Source organism: Lycium barbarum, chromosome 5, assembly GCF_019175385.1.
Source record: "Lycium barbarum isolate Lr01 chromosome 5, ASM1917538v2, whole genome shotgun sequence".
NCBI classification, from domain to species: Eukaryota; Viridiplantae; Streptophyta; class Magnoliopsida; order Solanales; family Solanaceae; genus Lycium; species Lycium barbarum.
Genome location: NC_083341.1, coordinates 13,104,643 through 13,124,598, shown reverse-complemented (window position 1 = coordinate 13,124,598; position 19,956 = coordinate 13,104,643). Strand labels below are relative to the sequence as shown.

General features: G+C 41.6%; 1 non-coding gene across 1 annotated transcript; it reads left to right on the top strand.

Annotated features, from left to right (window-relative positions):
- The first annotated feature begins 6,575 nt into the window (after window positions 1–6,575).
- LOC132643081 (small nucleolar RNA R71) lies at window positions 6,576–6,681 on the top strand. Its single transcript, XR_009583529.1, has one exon. It is a non-coding gene; the product is annotated as a small nucleolar RNA R71 (small nucleolar RNA).
- The last annotated feature ends 13,275 nt before the right edge of the window (window positions 6,682–19,956 follow it).

Sequence of the window (19,956 nt, the reverse complement as noted above, 5' to 3'; positions counted from 1 at the left end):
CTGTGTCTTGCGTGGGGGCCCCCCTGACCTTGGGTGGTGGTATAACCTCGGCGTACTCGAATCCTAATTGTTCCCCTTCCGAATTGGAAGGTTCATCTATCAACCTTGAATCCGAGCGCGCTTTCTTTCTTTTGCCCGTGCTTTGGGCCCCCGCTTTCTTTGCGTTCCTTTTCTGACCCATTCCTGCAAAAGACACAGCATATTAGTTACCTCGGGACAGCCAACCAAAGATAAGATAGTTTGACTGTGCAAAAAAAAAATATGTTCTATCTGTGGTCGTAAACACAAAATACGGACCGTAAACTGGTTTACGGTCCGTAAAGTACGATCGTAAACTGAGCATTTTTAGTGGATGATATTCTGTCCCATCATGTAATCTTAAATACGGACCGTAAACTGAAATACGGTCCGTAAAGTTAGATCGTAAACTGTGATTCCTTTTGGATAACCTTCTGTCCACTCGTACATACTTAAATACGGACAGTAAATTGAAATACGGTCCGTAAAGTGTAGTCGTATTTTGCACCACAGACAGATACATATTTTGATTTGAAAATTTCATTTCATATCTCGGTTTCACATTGTGTTCGGGGATTAGGTTATTCAGACTTCACCCATTTTCTTCCAATTTTCATAATTCCCGCAAGAGTCAAGCCATTGGTGGGCAGTCCAAAACTTCAAATTTTGAATTTTGAAGTATGGAATGCCCTCCAACCCATTTGGGTTTAATTAACAATGACCCATAAGAATTTGAAAGAATTTAACACGTCTATCCCCTCACAAGATCATTAACCAAGGTACTTTAATACTTAATTACACAGACCCAACCTAATCACACTTACCACCACATTCAAACTCACAAATGTATAAGAATAGAGAAAGCTAATCATACCTTTTTATGAAGAACTAACTGATCACAGGCAACAAGGATTTGTAGAATACAAATTCAAGCATAACCAACTTTAAACCTACGGCAGAAGAATTTTGGTGAGAGTGGGCTTGTCTATTGGGTGTGTGTTGTGTATTTATTTGGGTTTAGAAAGAGGGAAGATGATGGGTTTAAGGTAGGAGATCGTGGGGGGTGAGGGGAGTTATGGAGGGAGACGAGAAGGAGAAAGGAGAATTAATGGAGGGAAGTCGATGGGGGTGTTTGTTTTCTGCCCTTAGTTTCAAAAAATGTTGCCTTTATTATATTTCGATCGTGTCCCAGATAATTTTTTTTTATCAATTTACGGACCGTATTTAGAGATGTTGTAGTGGGCAGTACACTGTATTGTTTCATGTTAGTTTACGATCTGGTTTACGGACCGTATTGTGAAATACGGTCCGTCCTCCATGGTCGTAAACTACCATGTTACATGACAGTGCATACTGTCTCGGAACATTGTTAAATACGCCCTGGTTTACGAGCCTTATTGTGAAATACGGTCTGTAAACTTCAGGCGTATTTTGCAATGTTGCGAGACACTGTCTTTCAACTGAACTTACGTGCTTTTCAACAACATTTTTCTATCCTGCACCAAAACAACCATTACCCTATATGTATAAAAAAACAAAAGAAAAATAAACATTACACTGGGGTTGCCTCCCAAGAAGCGCTTGATTTAACGTCGCGGCACGACGGTGGTGACCAATCACTCCTTATCTTGGTACACCAGATCATTGTTCGTTCCGAGGTGTTTCAACCTGTAGCGATCAACAATCCTATCCTCCGAAATCATGCCATGGTAGTGCTTCAATCTCTGCCCATTCACCTTAAATGTCCGAGTACCATCTCCGGACTTCAATTCAACCGCTCCATGGGGTGAAGCACTTACCACCTCAAACGGACCAAACCACCTGGATTTAAGCTTACCCGGTAGCAACTTCAGCCGAGAGTTAAACAGTAATACAGAGTCACCCTTGTAGAACTCTCGCTTCAGAATCTTCTTGTCATGGTATTGCTTCATCCTTTCTTTATAAAGGGCTGCACTCTTATATGCCTGGTACCGAAATTCATCCATCTTATTTAATTGAAACAACCGCAGCTTGGTTGCTTCCTCCCAATCCATATTCCGTTTCTTTAGTGCCCACATATCTTTGTGTTCAAGTTCAACCGACAAGTGACAAGCTTTCCCGAATACAAGCTTGAAGGGTGAAGTCCCAATTAGAGTCTTGAAAGCAGTCCGGTATGCCCATAGAGCATCATCGAGCTTGCGGGCCCAATCAGTTTTATTGGCATTCACTGTCTTTGCTAGAATACTTTTGATATCCCTATTGGACACTTCAACCTGTCCACTTGTCTGAGGGTGATAAGGCGTTGCCACCCTATGCTTTACACCATATTTCTCTATCAGTCCCGCGAACGGTTTATTACAAAAGTGGGATCCACCATCGCTGATTATCGCCCTCGGAGTACCAAAACGAGTAAATATGTTCTTCTTGAGGAACCCCATAACACTCTTGGCCTCATTATTGGGTAAAGCCACCGCTTCTACCCATTTTGACACATAGTCCACAGCTACCAAGATGTATTTCATGCCAGCAGAACTCACAAAAGGTCCCATAAAGTCAATCCCCCAGACATGGAACACTTCCATCTCCATAACAAAATTCATAGGCATCTCTTGCCTTCTGCCGATATTCCCTTGCCTCTGACATTGATCACATGACCGCACCAATAGGTTAGCATCATGAAAAGTAGTCGACCAGTAATAGCCGCACTCAAGTACCTTAGCTGCAGTCCGGATTCCGCTATGATGACCCCCAACAGGAGAATCATTGTATGCTTTTAGAATCGCCACCACTTCACTTTCCGGAACACGACGCCGAATGATGTTATCAGCGCATGTTCGGAACAAATAAGGATCGTCCCAGTAGTACTGTCGAGCATCCCGCAAGAATTTCTTCTTTTGGTAGGCTTTGATATCTTCTGGAACTATCCCTGTTACCAAATAATTGGCAATGTCAGCATACCACGGGGCCACCTCATTTGACACAGCCAACACCCTCTCATCTGGAAAAGCATCATCTGTATCAAGCTCATCAGAAGGTCTCCTAGCTTCTTCAAGCTGAGAGAGATGGTCAGCCACCTGGTTTTCAGTGCCCTTCAGTCCTTTACCTCAAAATCAAACTCTTGCAGCAATAGCACCCATATGATCAGTCGCGGCTTTGCTTCCTTCTTTGCCATGAGGTATCTTAAGGCTGCATGATTAGTATAAACCATAACTTTGGACCCCAACAAGTAGGCTCGAAATTTCTCGAAGGCAAACACAATGGCAAGCAGCTCTTGCTCCGTCACTGTGTAATTCATCTGTGCAGCATTCAGTGTTCTACTAGCATAATAGATCGGGTGCATAATTTTATTGTGCCTATGCCCAAGCATAACACCTATTGCAAAACCACTAGCATCACACATCAGTTGAAATGGTAGGGACCAATCAGGCGCAACAATAATAGGACCAGTGGTGAGACGCTCTTTTAACTCCCCAAACGCCTTCTGGCACTTCTCATCAAACACAAATTTAGCCTCTTTTTCAAGAAGCTTGCACAATGGATTGACAACTTTGGAGAAATCTTTGATGAAGCGCCTGTAGAACCCAGCATGTCCCAAGAAACTTCGGACACCTTTGACTGAGATAGGTGGAGGAAGTTTTGAAATCACATCAATTTTTGCTTGATCGACCTCGATTCCTTTTTCAGAGATTTTGTGACCGAGGACGATTCCTTCCTTCACCATAAAATGGCATTTCTCCCAGTTTAGCACCAGATTGGTCTCCTCACACCTTTTTAGCACTTGACCTAGATGGCTAAGACAATCTTCAAATGAATCACCCACCACAGAAAAGTCATCCATGAACACCTCCAAGAAATCCTTTACCATGTCAGAGAAGATTGACATCATGCACTTCTGAAAAGTGGCTGGTGCATTACACAAACCAAACGACATCCGGCTGAATGCAAATGTCCCATAAGGACAAGTAAAAGTGGCCTTATCCTGATCCTCCAAAGCGATGTTGATCTGATTGTAGCCCGAATAACCATCAAGGAAACAATAATAGGAACGCCCTGCTAACCTATCAAGCATCTGATCAATGAAGGGCATAGGGAAATAGTCCTTTCAAGTGGTTGTATTGAGCTTGCGATAATCCATGCAAACTCTCCATCCGGTGACAGTTCTGGTCGGGATCAACTCATTCTTTGCATTCGGCACAACAGTGATGACGCCCTTCTTAGGAACACATTGGACCGGGCTCACCCATTTACTATCAGCAATCGGGTAAACCACGCCTGCATCCAGCCATTTGATGATCTCTTTCTTGACGACCTCTTGCATATTTTCGTTCAGTCGCCTCTGATGCTCTACACTTGGTTTGATACCTTCCTCCAACTGAATTTTGTGCTCACAAATCCTAGATGGAATACCTCGAATGTATGCTATGGTCCAAACAATAGCACACCTATACTCCCTCAACACCTCCAACAGCTGCAAAATCTGCTCCTCAGTCAATAAGGCTGAAACAATCACCGGTAATGTATTGTCTGGACCAAGAACTCATATCTCATGTGTGATGGGAGCTGCTTAAGCTCCAACTTAGGTGGCTCAATAATCGAAGGCTTTGCTGGAGGAGTTGTTCTATTTTCCAAATCAAGATTCAACTTCTTTGGGTGGTATGTATATGAGCCCAACCCAACAAGTGAATTAACTGTCTCCTCATAGCCTTCCATGTCTTCAGCATCGAAATTCATCAGAATACTAGCTAAAGCCTCACCCAAACTCTCTTCTTCCATCTTGAACTCTACTGCTTCATCAACAACATCGAATGAATCAATTACCGAAATACTCTCGTAAGCACTTGGTAACTTCATCCCTTTGCTAGCCTAAAAGGTCACTTCTTCATTGTTGACTCGGAACTTTATTTCATTTTTCTCCGAATCCATCAGAGCCCTCCCTATACCAAGGAAAGGTCTCCCCAAAATGATAGGAATGTCTCGATCAACAGCACAGTCAAGAATAACAAAATCAGCGGGCAAAATAAAATCACCAACCCGCACAATTACATCATCAACCACCCCAACAGGTCTTTTGATAGACCTAACAACCATCTGCAATCTCATTGTAGTTGGCCTTGGAATCCCCAAACCTGATTGTTTATATATAACAAGGGGCATCAAATTTATACTCGCCCCATTATCACACAAAGCACGAGCAAAATCATGGTGCCCAATAGAACAAGGAATGGTGAACGCCCCAGGATCTCTCTTTTTCTGCACAGTTGTAGTTGAAATGATGGAACTCACAGTGTGAGTCAAACTCACGGTTTCATGCTTCACCGTTTTCTTCTTGGTCAGCAAATCCTTCAAATATTTCGCAAAATCGGGCATCTCCTTGATAGCTTCCAAAAAGGGAAAATTTTGAGATAACTGCTTCAGCTGATCATAAAACTTCTCAAACTTAGCATCTTCCTTCTTCTTTACCAACCTCTGAGGAAAGGGAGGTTTGGATTTGAATAGCTGTGTCAAAGGGCGGAGAGCCCCTTTCACAACCTGCTTACTTGTGTCATCAGATTCTCTCACCATCTCTGGAATATCAGCAACCTTCTTGTTAGTAGGAATCTCATCAGCAATAATGGGTGCTTCAGACTGCACCTCATTCTCTTCATCTATCGGCTCAAGATCAATCACCTTCTCAGCAGCCCCTGTATTGTTTTACCACTTCTAGTAGTGATGGAAAATGCACGGTCTATACCGTCTCCCCCATTCTTGGGATTTGGAATAGTGTCACTTGGAAGTCCTCCCTTTTTTGGAGGGTGCTACTCTCTAGAAATATCCCTCATCTGCGACTCAAGCTTCTGAATAGTTGTTGTATGGGAACCCACTGTTTCTGTCAGCCAGATAAAGTCCTTTCAGACTTAGATTGATTTGCCAGAATCTTCTTAAGCATTTCTTTAACTTTCGAACTACCTTGCTCTGTTGACTGCCCTTTCGGTGGTATATAAGGATTGGAACTCTTGTTCCCAAAATTGTTGCTGTTGTTGTAGCTCCATTGGTTTGCACCACCATAATTATTGTTGTAGTTCCCAGAGTTGTTGTAAGCACCTTGACCTTGCTGAGGTCTCCATTGATTCTGATTCTGATAGCCACCTTGGTAATTCTGTCATTGATAACCCCCTTGAGAGTTATTAACATAATTGGCATCTTCAACCTGCATAGGTAGCCCATCAAGGAACGGACCATCTTGAGCATGGTACATCCCTTTTGGCAAAACTGCATCATCCTCACAAACATTTACCTTTTTGATTTGAGATTCATCAAACTTCTTCGTCAGCAAGGAAATATTTGTTGCAAGTTCTGCCAATGTTTGCTGGGTGTCCTGATTCTCCTTCACTATATTCTGGAGCATAGCACTACCATACGGTACCACATCAGTATTGTTCGAGTGCCAAGCCTGATTATTAGTTGTCAGCTTGTTAAGTATGGTGGTCACTCGTCAAAAGGTCTTGTTCATAAAACACCCATCAGCTGCATTGTTAGTTACTGACTGTGTCACTGGATCTAAACCTCGGTAGAACTTCTCCATCAATATATTTTTCGGGAAACCATGATTCGGGCTCTTCTGCAAATACTCCTTGAATCTATCCCAGGCTTCATATAGATGTTCCCCCGGTCGCTGCTTAAATTCATATATCTTGTCGCGAATCTCAGCCTTCTTGCTAGGGGGGTACCACTTTGTAAGAAAAGCAACTACCATCTCTGCCCATGAAGTAATCGAATTTCGAGGCAGCTTCTCGAACCATGTTCTAACCTCTCCAGCTAAGGAATATTTGAATAACCTCAACCGAATAGCATCTTTTGGAACATTGTTCTGGATATGATTAGCACACACATCCATAAAATTCTGCAAATGACGTTGAGGGTCATTCTCGGTAGAGTTCCGAAAGTATCCCTCAAATTTCAACAGCTGGTATAGAAATGAGTCATTTTTCACAGTAGCAGCTCCAACTCGAGGTTGAACAATAGTAGATGCATAGTTTTCCTCTTGAGCAAGTTCAGCAAAAATATTCTCATCATCAGATTCATTCACTTGATTGTTCAACCGATTCCCCTGATTACCAGCACGCTGATTCTGCTGATTTTGATTCATGTTCACTTGGCTTACACATAGTAGCAAACAAGGTGTGATGGAATAAGCAAAAGACTTTAATTAAAGCAAACACTATTTAGTAATTTCAAAACCGTATTCCCCGGCAACGGCGCCAAATTTTGATACGCTCAAATTACACCTATTAATGGTATAACGCGGACGTTGTCAAATATAGTAACCCAACAAGGTTGGGGTCGAATCCCACAGGGAATATGGTGTGAAAAGGTTACTAAAGTCGTAGATGCTAAGTTCTAGGTCTAATGTCTTAATCCGATAATTTGTGTAAAAGTTGGTTGTTTCTATGACTAATTGCTAAGTATTGCTTTGGTGGAAATTTATGGTAAAAGAAACTAAGGTAGTGTCCCCGTTAGATAGGGTGTATGATCATGGGTCTTGATCTTGATATACTTCTAATGGATCATTATATGAATGCACTTAATCTCTATGTGAATCTCTACTATTTCCCAATAAATAAAGATTATGTCTTTCTATGATTTTCCCAAATATAAGAAAGTACCCATGAAGAATGATTAATCATGCCAAGTAAAATCTTCTTATTCCTAAGTGAATTTATTAAATAAAGTTTAAAGCTTTGAGTTCTTGTTAATTATTCTTACCAACCCTAATTATTTTCCCAAATAAATCAAGGTTTAAGGCTTTAATCAATGTTTGCAACCAATAATCATGAATGAAGAATGAAGAATAATTAAACCCTAATAATCCATTATGTGTATATCATTCACAAAACCCAATCACAAAATACCCATCATTAGGTTCACAACCCTAGTAAGGGAATTTAGCTACTCATGACAAAGAACAAGAAATAAGAAATTGAAGAATTCATAATTGCTTACTTTAGAATGAAAGATGAATTGATAATACTTGAATTGATGTTTGAATCTCTAAAAACTAGAGAGTATTTGATGTTCTAAGTCAAGAGAGAAAAATATAAGAACTGGTCTCTATTAAAAACCCTACAATGACTACTTATAGGTTTTGGAAATACAAAAGTTACAGATTTGCACTTCAGTCCCGTCGTTACGAAATACGGTCCGTAAAATGGTTTACGGACCGTAAAGTCAATTTACGACCCAGTCGTCCTTCAGTTGTGAACTATTTTCGTCTTTTGAAATACGAACCGTAAAGTGGTTTACGGTCCGTAAACTGCAAGATCGTCTTTCACTTTGCCAAAACTCAGACTTTCTGCCAGATGCTCGAATGATTAAATACGTGATGGAATACGGACCGTAAACTGAAATACGGTCCGTAAACTTAGCTCGTAAATCACCATCTTCTCAGCTTGACTTTCTGTTTTTGGGATCCTTTAACACGACCATGGAATACGACCCGTATTGTAGAATACAGACCGTAAACTGCATTTACGACCTGGTTCTGCACTTCGACTATTATTATGCCGAATTTGATCCTTTACCTGAAAAACACTAACAACCACATAAAATCACATAGGCTTGCTTAAAAACAAGTAAAACTTATAGCCAAAAAGCATCGATTGTGGCATAAAATCACGCCACATCAATGATGTCTATTTTCTCCGATATGGTTGAGGAGTCCATTGAAATCTTCATGGATGAATTTTCCGTGGTTGGGGATTCCTTTTATGAATGTTTGGAGAATCTTGCCCAAGTATTGAAATGATGTGAAGAGACAAATTTAGTTCTAAACTGGGAGAAGTGTCTCTTCAGGGTTAGAGAAGGCATTTTCTTAGGACACAAGATTTCGAAAAAGGGGCTTGAAGTCGATCAAGTTAAAATTGAGGTTATTGTTAAGCTTCCCCCTCCAATTTCTGTTAAAGGTGTTCACAGCTTCCTCGGGCACGCTGGGTTTTATAGAAGATTCGTCAAGGATTTCTCGAAAATAGCCAACCCTCTATGCAAATTGTTGGAGAAGGAGTCAAAGTTTGTATTTGATGATGCTTGTTTGAAGGCATTTGAGGTTTTGAAAGAGAGACTCACATCGGTTCCTATCATCGTTGCCCCAGATCGGTCTCAACCCTTTGAGTTGATGTGTGATGCAAGTGGATTTGCCATAGGGTTCTTGGCAAAAAGCGTGATAAGATCTTCCACCCAATTTACTACGCAAACAAGACTCTGAACGGTGCCCAAATGAATTACATTGTCACAGAACAAGAGTTGCTTGCTATTGTGTTTGCTTTTGAGAAGTTTCGGGCTTATTTGTTGGGCACCCATGTGATTGTTCACACCGATCATGCAGCCCTACGTTACCTCATGACAAAGAAAGATGAAACACCGAGGTTGATACGTTGGGTCCTTCTCTTGCAAGAGTTTGACTTTGAAGTCAAAGATAGAAAGGGGTGTGAAAATCAAGTGGCGGACCACATGTCTCGTCTTGAAGAGGGTGGGCGTTCATTGGATGGCCTAGAAATCAATGAGTCATTTCCGGATGAGCAAGTAATGGCTGGGTCGCATGACATGATCCCTTGGTATGCCGATTTTGCTAACTTCCATGCAAGTTACATCATGCCGGAGGATTTGAACTCCCACCAAAAGAAGAAGTTTTTGAGTGATGCCCGAAAATTCTATTGGGACGAGCCATATCTATTCAGGGTTTGCGCCGACAACATCATAAGGAGGTGCATACCCGAAGCAGAAATGATGCCCATCATCGAAGCTTGTCACTCATCACTGGTTGGTGGACACCATAGTAGTGCAAGAATGGCGGCTAAGGTTCTGCAAAGTGGCTTTTATTGGCCTACAATCTATCAAGATGCACATGATTTTGTGAAAGCTTGTGATCAATGTCAAAGGCATGGAGGCATCTCGAGGAGGCATGAGCTACCGATGACCCCGATTCTTGAGGTGGAATTGTTTGATGTATGGGGAATTGATTTTATAGGTCCATTTGTAAGCTCCTACAACAACAAGTACATTCTGGTGGCAGTAGACTACGTGTCCAAATGGGTGGAAGATATCGCGCTCCCCAACAATGAAGGAAGAAGTGTCACTGCATTCTTGAAAAAGTATGTTTTCTCAAGGTTCGGAACTCCAATGGCAATCATTAGTGACGGGGGCTCTCATTTTTGCAATCGATTATTCAAAACTCTTCTTGAGAAGTATGGAGTCAAGCATAAAGTTGCCACCCCGTATCATCCCCAAACAAGTGGCCAAGTTGAAGTTTCAAATAGAGAAATCAAGAGCATATTTTCCAAAACAGTAAATGCTAAACGGACTGATTGGTCAAAAAAATTGGATGATGCTCTATGGGCATACCGAACAGCCTACAAGACCCCAATTGGCATGTCTCCTTATCAATTAGTGTTTGGAAAAGCTTGTCATCTTCCGGTGGAACTCGAACATAAGGCATTGTGGGCCTTGAAAAAGTTGAATTTGGAATGGGGTGATGCCTCAAACTTGAGGTTGGGGCAGCTTAATGAGCTCGATGAATTTCAATTTAGAGCATATGCGAGCTCTTCACTCTACAAGGCCCGCATTAAACATTTCCATGATAAAAAGATCTTGCCAAGAGAATTTAGCCCTGGGGATCGTGTATTGTTGTTTAATTCAAGGCTCAGGTTGTTTCCTGAAAAATTGAAATCCAAAAATGGTCCGGGCCCTTTGAAGTGACACAAGTGTACCCGCATGGAGCGATCGAAATCGCTTGTCCGAACGGAGATCGTATCAAGGTGAATGGACAGCGGGTTAAGCAGTACTTGGGCCTCCCAAATGAGTTGGAGACAAAGAGTATTGAGGAGATCTACTTCAATGAACCATGAAGGAAAAGTCACCATGTTGTGTCGCGTTGTAAAAATCAAGCGCTTCTTGGGAGGCAACCCAAGTTGGTACTTTTATGTTTTGATTGTTTTTTTTTTGTTTTGTGGTGTACATGTACGTTGTTATGTATTTGTTTTGTTGTTTCAGTGATTGGGAAGATATGGGATTTATACAGGGAATGATCAAGGGAACATGCCCAAGTGTTAAAAAAAACACTTTGTGGTGTCACTGCATCTTCGCATGTTCAACATGCGAAGCCGCATGTGAAGTCGCAAGTGTTGCCACAAGTATTATGGAATTGGCCACACTCTGACACAATATGCGTTTGTACTGCAGTCCCGCAAACACAACCTGCGGAACACATAATGGGCCGCAAAGCGTGCCACAGGTAAGTAAGGTGCGGGTCAACTGACCCGACCCGACCCAATTCATTTCTTTTAAATTAAACGATTCCCACGTCTCCCCATCAGTTTTCAATTCTCCCTCTCCACCGTTTCATCTCCTCGTCTCTCTCTTCCATCTGCTCATATTGCCAATCAACAACTAAAAATCTCCTTTGATTGTGTGCCTCTAAAGATTAACTTTGGAACAAGGCATTCATTTCTTCATTTTCTGTGGAATTCAGGTATAGACTCTTTTACCCTGATGATAGATGGTAAGAACTGGTTACTAATGCTAAATACACTCTGATGACCCTATGAAATAAGTGATTGATATCTTTCTTGCTTTGTTTCGAAATATAAAAAAAATATCTGGATATCTTGTCAGTGTTAGATACGTATGTGGTGCGCTACCCAAGAAAGAATTCTTTCTCGTTTACCTGTTGGGTAGGTGTTAGGGGGGAATCGGAAAATCTAGAATAGTCGCTTGTGTTGATATTGCCTACTTCATGCTTGAGGAAATGTCCCAAAGATCCTAATTGCTTATTCCGTGTTGTTATTCCCGCTCTAATTCGTCGCTTTCCCTAATGATAGACGGTGTGACAACCCTCTTAAGGGAATAAGTTTCGAGGTTGGATGTGGAACAACTCAGGTGAACGGGTGTGAACTAGAGGGACAAATCATAGGTGTCACACTTTGCATTACAAAATGCGACTCGCATGTCAAACATGCGGAGTCCCAGTTGTATCGCAAAGTGTGACAGAAGATGCACCAAAATGGGACATGAATGTCACACTTTGCGGTGCAACATGCGACTCGCATGTCAGTCATGCGAAATCGCATGTTGTGACGCAAAGTGTGACAACAATGCATATCTGGACTTCAATTCTTTGTCACCTTTTTGCTACACTACATGCGAGACGCAAGTCATGTATGCGTCACGCATGTTGTGCTCGCGGATGGTGTCATCAACACAAATTCATTTGTTGGTTTTACATCTGCTTGGCTTATACTTTTCATTTCGGGACACCATAAAGATAGTATTCCATGTGTGGTTGCAGGATAACAAGGACTAACCGAGCAAAGAACACCCCTCCTGTAGAGGAGAAGCAAGCAGCCGGTCCGCGAAAGCGAAAGGCCCCAGATACCAACGTCCCTCAGTCTGAAGAGGGGACGTCTACAGCTTAGGGTGCACCACGGGCCTCTCAACCGGCTAGAGCCACAACAGGGGAACCGGAGAGTGATGTTGATGTGGCAAGGAGGCAAAGAAAGGCCGAGCATGAAATCCGGTTTGCTATTGCGGGGTCCAAAGCACTATACTATGCTTGGTGCAAGGTTAAGGAGGATGGTAACCTCACCCGGGGTTTCCATGAGGAGAAATAAGTGAGCCGCAATGGGCTATGGGAGTCATACCCCGAATTGGTATAAAAACTGGGAGCCCAGCGGTGGGAATCGTTCATGAACCCTCCCGGAGACTACTGTCAAACATTAGTAATGGAGTTCTATGCCAATTATGGGGCCTTGTTGAATAGCAAACGACTGCGTCGGCAACCCAAACATCAATTGATCACATTAATTGTGTGCCGGTGAGGGGTGTTGAGGTGGACTGTTCCACCGAGGAAATAAATTCGTACATCTGTGGGCACCGGGAAAACGAATTGAGGGGGAAATAGCCACATGCCTATTCTGAATACACTCGAAGAAAGGAAGTTCCAGCTGATTATCGTGAGTGGGCAGCGTTAGTGATTTCGACTGGGACACCAAACTGGATAGACCCAGCGGTTATCATCCACAAGAGTACCCTCAGCCTTCAAGCTAAGTTATGGTTGTCCATCGTATCCTCCAGAATCCTGCCTTCTAAGAATGATACTATGCTTTCCATCGAGAAGGCAGTTCTAATCACCTCTCTCATGTCAGGGTATCCGGTGAACTTGGGAGAGATCATCCAACAAGAGATTAAGGAACGGGCTCATCATAAAAATACATCTTTGCCCTTTCCTTGCATGATCACTGCCTTTTGTCGGAAAGCTGGGGTCCCTCAGTTAGAAAGGATTGATATACCCTTGATAGCGGATCAAACGATTGACATCACCAGACTTGAACCCGGGACCAGACGGAGGAAAGAGGCTGAGCACCCGCGGGAATCAGTTACCGAGTTAGACCCACACATTATGGACACTTCACGTCAAAGCCCAACTATTCCTGCCGCCCACTCGGGTCCTGAGCTTTCAGGTGCTCCAGCAGCCGCCACAGACACAGCCCCTTCCACTTCCAGGGCCACTCCCTTAGCTTCAGCACCGGGGGCCAATATTCCCAAGGAAGGCATGCATCTAATCCGTCTTGCGGACGCTAAGGTAAACAAATTGGTGACTGAGCTGCCTGGGTTCATCAAGGATGCCATTGAGCTGGCTTTGGCTCCACAGGTTGCAGCCCTTAAAGAGGTCAAAAGAGAACAAAATAAATTAAATGATCGGTTGAAGTCGATCGAGCTTCGCTTAGAGCGAGTCGAGGATGGTCTTGTGGAGGAATTACCCTCCATCCGAGCTGATCTGGCACAGGCCTGTGCAGTGAGTCGGGAGTTTGATCCATGCCACATTGGTCATATCTTACCCTCAGCGGCGGAGCTTTTCTCCAAAAAGCCCGCTGAGCTGCAGGATGACCTTGCTTTCGAGGAGGCCGAAGAAGAGGCAGAAGGAGAAGATGAGGGTGACTATGAGGATGATGATGAGAATCAGAGGTTGGATAGAGCTCGCAAGGAAGCCTTGGCGGTTAGAGTTGATAGAGAAGATGTAGACACCATGGTGGGGGTAGAGAGGTCAATAGAGGAGCAACTTGGGACCTTAGGCATAGACGATGATCCCGCACATTCCAGTGGGATTGGAACCTCCGAGCCTTTGAGCGGATCGCCTGACCTCACACCACCATTGGAAATGATCCCAGCTGTCCTGATTCATGCTCCTCCGGCTGTTCGTCCGGACGCTTAAGGCATCTCAATGAGCTCCCTACCCCCTGATTTTGTGTAGTAGATGCATATGGGGACATAGCATATGTTTTTGTTAGGGGTGGGGTGACTCATGCTATTGTCGTTATGTTTTCTTGTTAGCTTTTTGGTTAAAGTAGTACAAAGACTTGTATAGTGACAGTTTAATCAGTTATGGCATATATATATATATATATATATATATATATATATATATATATATATATATATATTTATTTATTTATTTTAAAAATAAACATTTTCTTTACATGATGCACGTAGTGACATAGTGTTTGCTGATAAGGATGTATTGGCCGCGAAGATTTGGTTGGGAAGCAATTAGAAAATAGTGTAGTAATTCACGTGCTATCTGTGTAAGGTTTTTATCATTCTTGTCTTGTACATAATTATGATCTAGAACTTGCCCGGAAAGTATATCAAGGCGAAATCCTAAACTACACCTTGCTTGAAAAAGGATGTTAGGCTTTCTTTGGATTGTCACTAAAACCTTAAAATTTCCTACCCTATGTATATTTTCCCTAGTCAACCTCTTTGAGCCTTTAACCTTTTTCTTTGGCAACCAAGTTACAAGCCTGGACCTTTTATTTCTTTTGATCTATCTGTTGGAATCCTACCTCCCGGAGTACTTTAAAAGTGTAAACACAGGCTAAAAGCCTATGTTTGGCGGTGATGGTTGGAAAAATTGTAATGTGGAAGTCGGTTAAAAGGTGAAAGGGTTATCTAAAAAAACATAATTTTAAATAAAGGAAAGACTAGTGGGTGAAATGAACAGATGAAGAAAAAGGGTGGAAAATTTTTAAGGGATGAGTGCTTTGATTGATTGAAATGTGTAGAGCTCCGAGAGGTTTTTGAGTCACTCGTACCCAAACTGTGCCCTATCCTAACCAAAATCCCACAATACTACCCGCAAGTCCTAACTGATTTCGAGTGAGGTGTGTTTACATTAGTGGAGGAATACTTAAAGGGCAAGCCTATGGCATCGTATTTGTGTGCTTGTACACATTCTTGGAGTGTGAGTTGTTCTTTTCTCTTTCGTCTGTTGCCCCATTTATTCTTGTGAATGTTTGCATTCCAGGACTTTCGTTGGTCTTTTGTGAGGGCATGTGGATTACAAAACTTGATGAGAGAATTGCTTCCTGACTTAGCATTCGAGGGCAATCCCTCAAAGCTAAATACATTGCACCACCTAATGAAACGTTTGGTTATCACCCAACGACCCGAATACATGCTCGTAACTGATCACTATCACCATCGTAGCCAATGTTGTTTTTGAAATGCTTGAACGCCTGTCTTGTGTCTCGGTTTTGTTTTAGTTGCTTGAGGACAAGGAAAAGTTTAAATTGGGGGTCTTGATGTGCCGTGAAATTACGGGATATTCGATGCTAATCTCTTAAGCTTTAGTAACTCTTCAAGTACTTTTGGTGTTACTTTTCGTGTGTTTATGTCATTTTACAGGAAAAGATAGTCGGAAAGCATAACAGAGCAAAATGAATCAAAATAGGACAAGAACACACTGCACAACATGCGAATCGCATGTCATGCCTGCGGTTCCACAATCCCACCGCAAAATGTGACAGACTACTGAGAAAGAGGGATGAAAAGTTGTGCCATATGCGAGGCCAACTTGCGACTCGCATGTTAAACATGCGGTACAACAGTGCTCACGCAAATTGTGCCAGAACTCTGGGAAGCTTGAAAGCAAAAGCACAATGTGCGGCGGCTGAGCACGACATGCGTCTCGCATGTCTGTCTTGCGACACACTATGCGAGACGCATGTTGCATCTGCAGGGGTACTTTTGTCTAAACTTTGTGCACGTTTTTGGGAGATATAAATACCTAACTAGGGTTCTGACAAGAGTATTCTCTGCACTTGATATTGTCTTTTTGTAGAGGAAACATTTATGTCTGGTTGTTGAAGCTTTAAAGGAGAATCTTGCACTTCATTTTGAGTTGTTTTCCCATCAAGCTTTGTAAGCATTATGACTACATTATCTATCTTTGTTTCTTACTTAATGCAAATGTCTAGCTAATCTCACTAGCTAAGGTTGTGGGACTAAATGTGTTAGTAATGTGATTGGGTTTCATATTCGCACCTCATTTGTATGTTGATGATGCATTCTATCTACTCTTCGTACCTTAACATCTCTTGATGGTTGCAAACATCATTTGTGCCTAATCACTTTCACCTTGCTTGAGAAAGGGGTGGAAGTTAGGAAAATGGTTAGATAGCAAGGATTTGGGTCAATATACCCACCTAATAGCCTGAGCTAGAGATAGGATGGCTAACTTGTAGCGTATTGGATGTGTACATGGTTCACATTCTAAGGCTTGAGAAAGCTTAGTAATGATATTTATTAATTTGGTCTAAGGACTTTAAATAAACTTAAGCAATTCATCGTTAATCGCATCTCAACATTCGGAGAGGTTAAATTGATACCCGCTCGCATTACTTTCCATTGGAACTGCAACCTTAGTCCCTCTCTCTAATAGTTTACATGTCACTACAATACCATTTAATTGTCAGTAACCAATCATTAAACCTAATATCATTATATCCCTTCATTCTCGAAATTTAGACTAATAGTCGAGCGTTACACTTGATAAGTCTATTTCTTCACTGTATTCTCTGTGGGATTCGACCCCAACCTTGTTGGGTTCTATATTTGACAACGACCGCTTACTCCCTACACTCCTTCTTCTTAAAAATAAATTCCTCCATGGATTTTGGAAAGGGGTTCTTCCCAATATAAGCTTGAAAATGGGTAAATCAATTAGCATTGTTATAGATGGAAGCTAGAAGTGGGGTAAGGTCCCCAAGACCCTCCTATTAATCTGAATCTCTTATAAAGGGTTCAAATGGAAATGGTTAATCTTGGGTATCATGGTTATCTCCAAACTATTTCGTGTGGATTGCGATGTGGTGATTGATCGAAGGAATCCATGGATGTTCATAGCTCCCACTCGGCCATGAGGTAGGTTATGGCTTCCTTTTCGGTAGACTCCGGTTAGTTTCATATATTCGTGTATTAGAACGAACAGAGAATGCATGTATAGGTGTTGGAGACTTGGGATGAAACCTTAAGATGGTATTGATATACGATTTGTGTGTTCGAGCTTGTGGCCTGTAGACTCCTTAGGTTGCTTGGTTGGTTTCTTGATTATGGGTGGATTTATGTGACTTGGGAGGTAGTGGATGGTACGTAATTTATTTATGCCTTATAATAGGAAATACCGTAATATATTGTTACTTGTGTTATACTATTAATGGCGAACCTAGTTTATAAATGGAAGGGTAAAATGTACCAAGATTGTGACTGAGTTCTAGACTGAGTTGTGAGGATTGATTGTGAGTAGGAGGCGAATTTACTTGCCTAAGTTATGAGGCTGTGTTAGAAGGAGTGGTAACAATGTGTATCGGTTGTTTAACCTATTGTGCCTTGGGGCTAGCCACCCCGTTATGTGTAACTTGGTTGTTCTATTGTGCCAGCTTGATGCCATGAGTTGTTGGTAGATGTTGAATTATATGTTATCATCTATATTATGATATAGTTGGCATACCCACTGTTGGTATTTGTACTCGGATGTATTGTTGGCGTACCCACTGTTGGTACTTTTGACTCGGTTATATTATTGGCATACCTACTGTTGGTATTTACGATTCGGATATATAGTTGGCCTACCTACTGTTGGTACTGGTGATATTGAGCATGATTTTTGATGTGGTTCATGCATTGCAGGCACTCTCATTTTCATGATACACTGTTGAGATATGGATGATACTTGATGAAACACTTGATGAGTTGGGCTCAGTTTTACTTGAGTGACGTGAGAGTCCGATATCCAATGTTCGTCCCGGAATCGTGGATAGTGAATTGATATTTGATGAAACTCTTTTACTTGACTGATGTGAGAGTCCGATGTCCGATGTTCATTCCGGAATCATGGATTGAGTGAGTACGTGGACTCCGCGGGTCCCGTAGAGTGGTGCTAGTAAGAACCCTCCGTGGCAAAGATTCGGGGTCCCGTCTGTTTGTTGGGCAAAAATTCGGGACAGGTGGCAGTTAGACTTCGTGAGTCACACTGGGTTGTGCTACTGGGACGTCTATATTTCCGTCCGAAGTACATGTGTACACCACATTTGCATGGCATTTCATTGCATTCATACCATTATCGCATTGCATTGCATTATGACTTGATTTTGAGGTGCTTGGTGTCGTACTCGTGATGTTGGATTGGATTGGATGTATTTAGACTTGGCATGTTGGGGATTAGAGGTTTTACTTAAGCGATGATGTGTATTTGGATTCAATTACATTTGATTTATACTTGTTGACTTGTGCCTGTTGAATTACCCTGGAGCACCACCCCCTCCCCCCCCCCCCCCCCTCCCCAATAAAATTAGTCTTTTGATTTGTTTCTAAGTGATGTAGGATAAAAGGCGTTATAATGATGAGGTGACCCCTAGACTAAAATGAACGATCTGAGGATTATGTATTGGGAATTTGCACTGGTGATGTTTGACTTTTAGTTATTAGGGAGCAATTGTGATCTAAAGCTATTGATGTTGCGATGTGCGGTATATAGACGTATGAATTGATTAGTGATTAGCATCGTTGTTTGTGAATTCTTTTACCAATATGTGTTACTAACCATTGTCGGCCTATGATACTTACTCAGTACGCGTGGATTGTACTGATATAGCACTTGCTACACCCTTTTCGGGGTGTAGATTTTTTCAGGTGTTGATTTTGATATGAAGCGGAATGTGCGGTACCTATCTGGAAGATCTCCTCCCACTTCATTCCGGGACGGAGGTTGATGTCTTAGAACGTAGTGGTAACCTGAAATCGTAGTCGCTCTTGTACTAGTCTAGACCAAGTCATGGGAAATTATATCGAGTCTGTAATCATGTATTGTTGTAATCATATAAACACTTGAGTTTATTGAATATATTATGGAATTCCGTTGTATTTCTAATTATCTAATGCTTAAAATGAATTGTTGTTTGATTGATGTGTTATTAAATGAGAGGGTTCGCCTACCAAGGTGGAAAAGGTAGGTGCCCGCACGGTCCCAATTGGATCGTGACATTGTAGCTACCCCTTTAATTTCAAGACTCTTCTTGTCTTGAAAGTCTTTACAACTCAATTAACAAACACCTATTACAAAAATTCGAGTAAAAATAAATAGGTAATAATTTAAAGAACAAAGAATCAACATAACAACTTGAGAACTAAGCTCTCCTTAGGAACAAGTTCTCTTCTTTGTAGTTTGAATCTCACAGTGAAACTATTTGCTAAGAATAATTCTGAATTTGTGCAAAAAGCGTCAAGAACAAATAGTATCAATGTGGTGCTTTAGATGTAATAGCCAATGGAATGAGGAAATTAAACAGACTTAAAATTTTGTTATTTTAATCTTGAATTTTTTCAATATGAATTTTATCAAATTTCTTTATAAGTTTGGATGTAACATTTTGCAAGACATACCCATACCCCGGATTTTTCAAACAAAACGTTTTACTTGGTAGGAATATATATATTAAACACTTCCCAAGAGTGTGTTGCTCAAGCTAAGTGTGAAGACATAATATAAGTAAAATAGGAAATTTAGGCTCTATGTCTATTAGGAAAGAATATTTACTCGGTTTAGCCAGTTTTTCCTTAAACACCTCTTATACATTGTTTAACACTTTTATACAA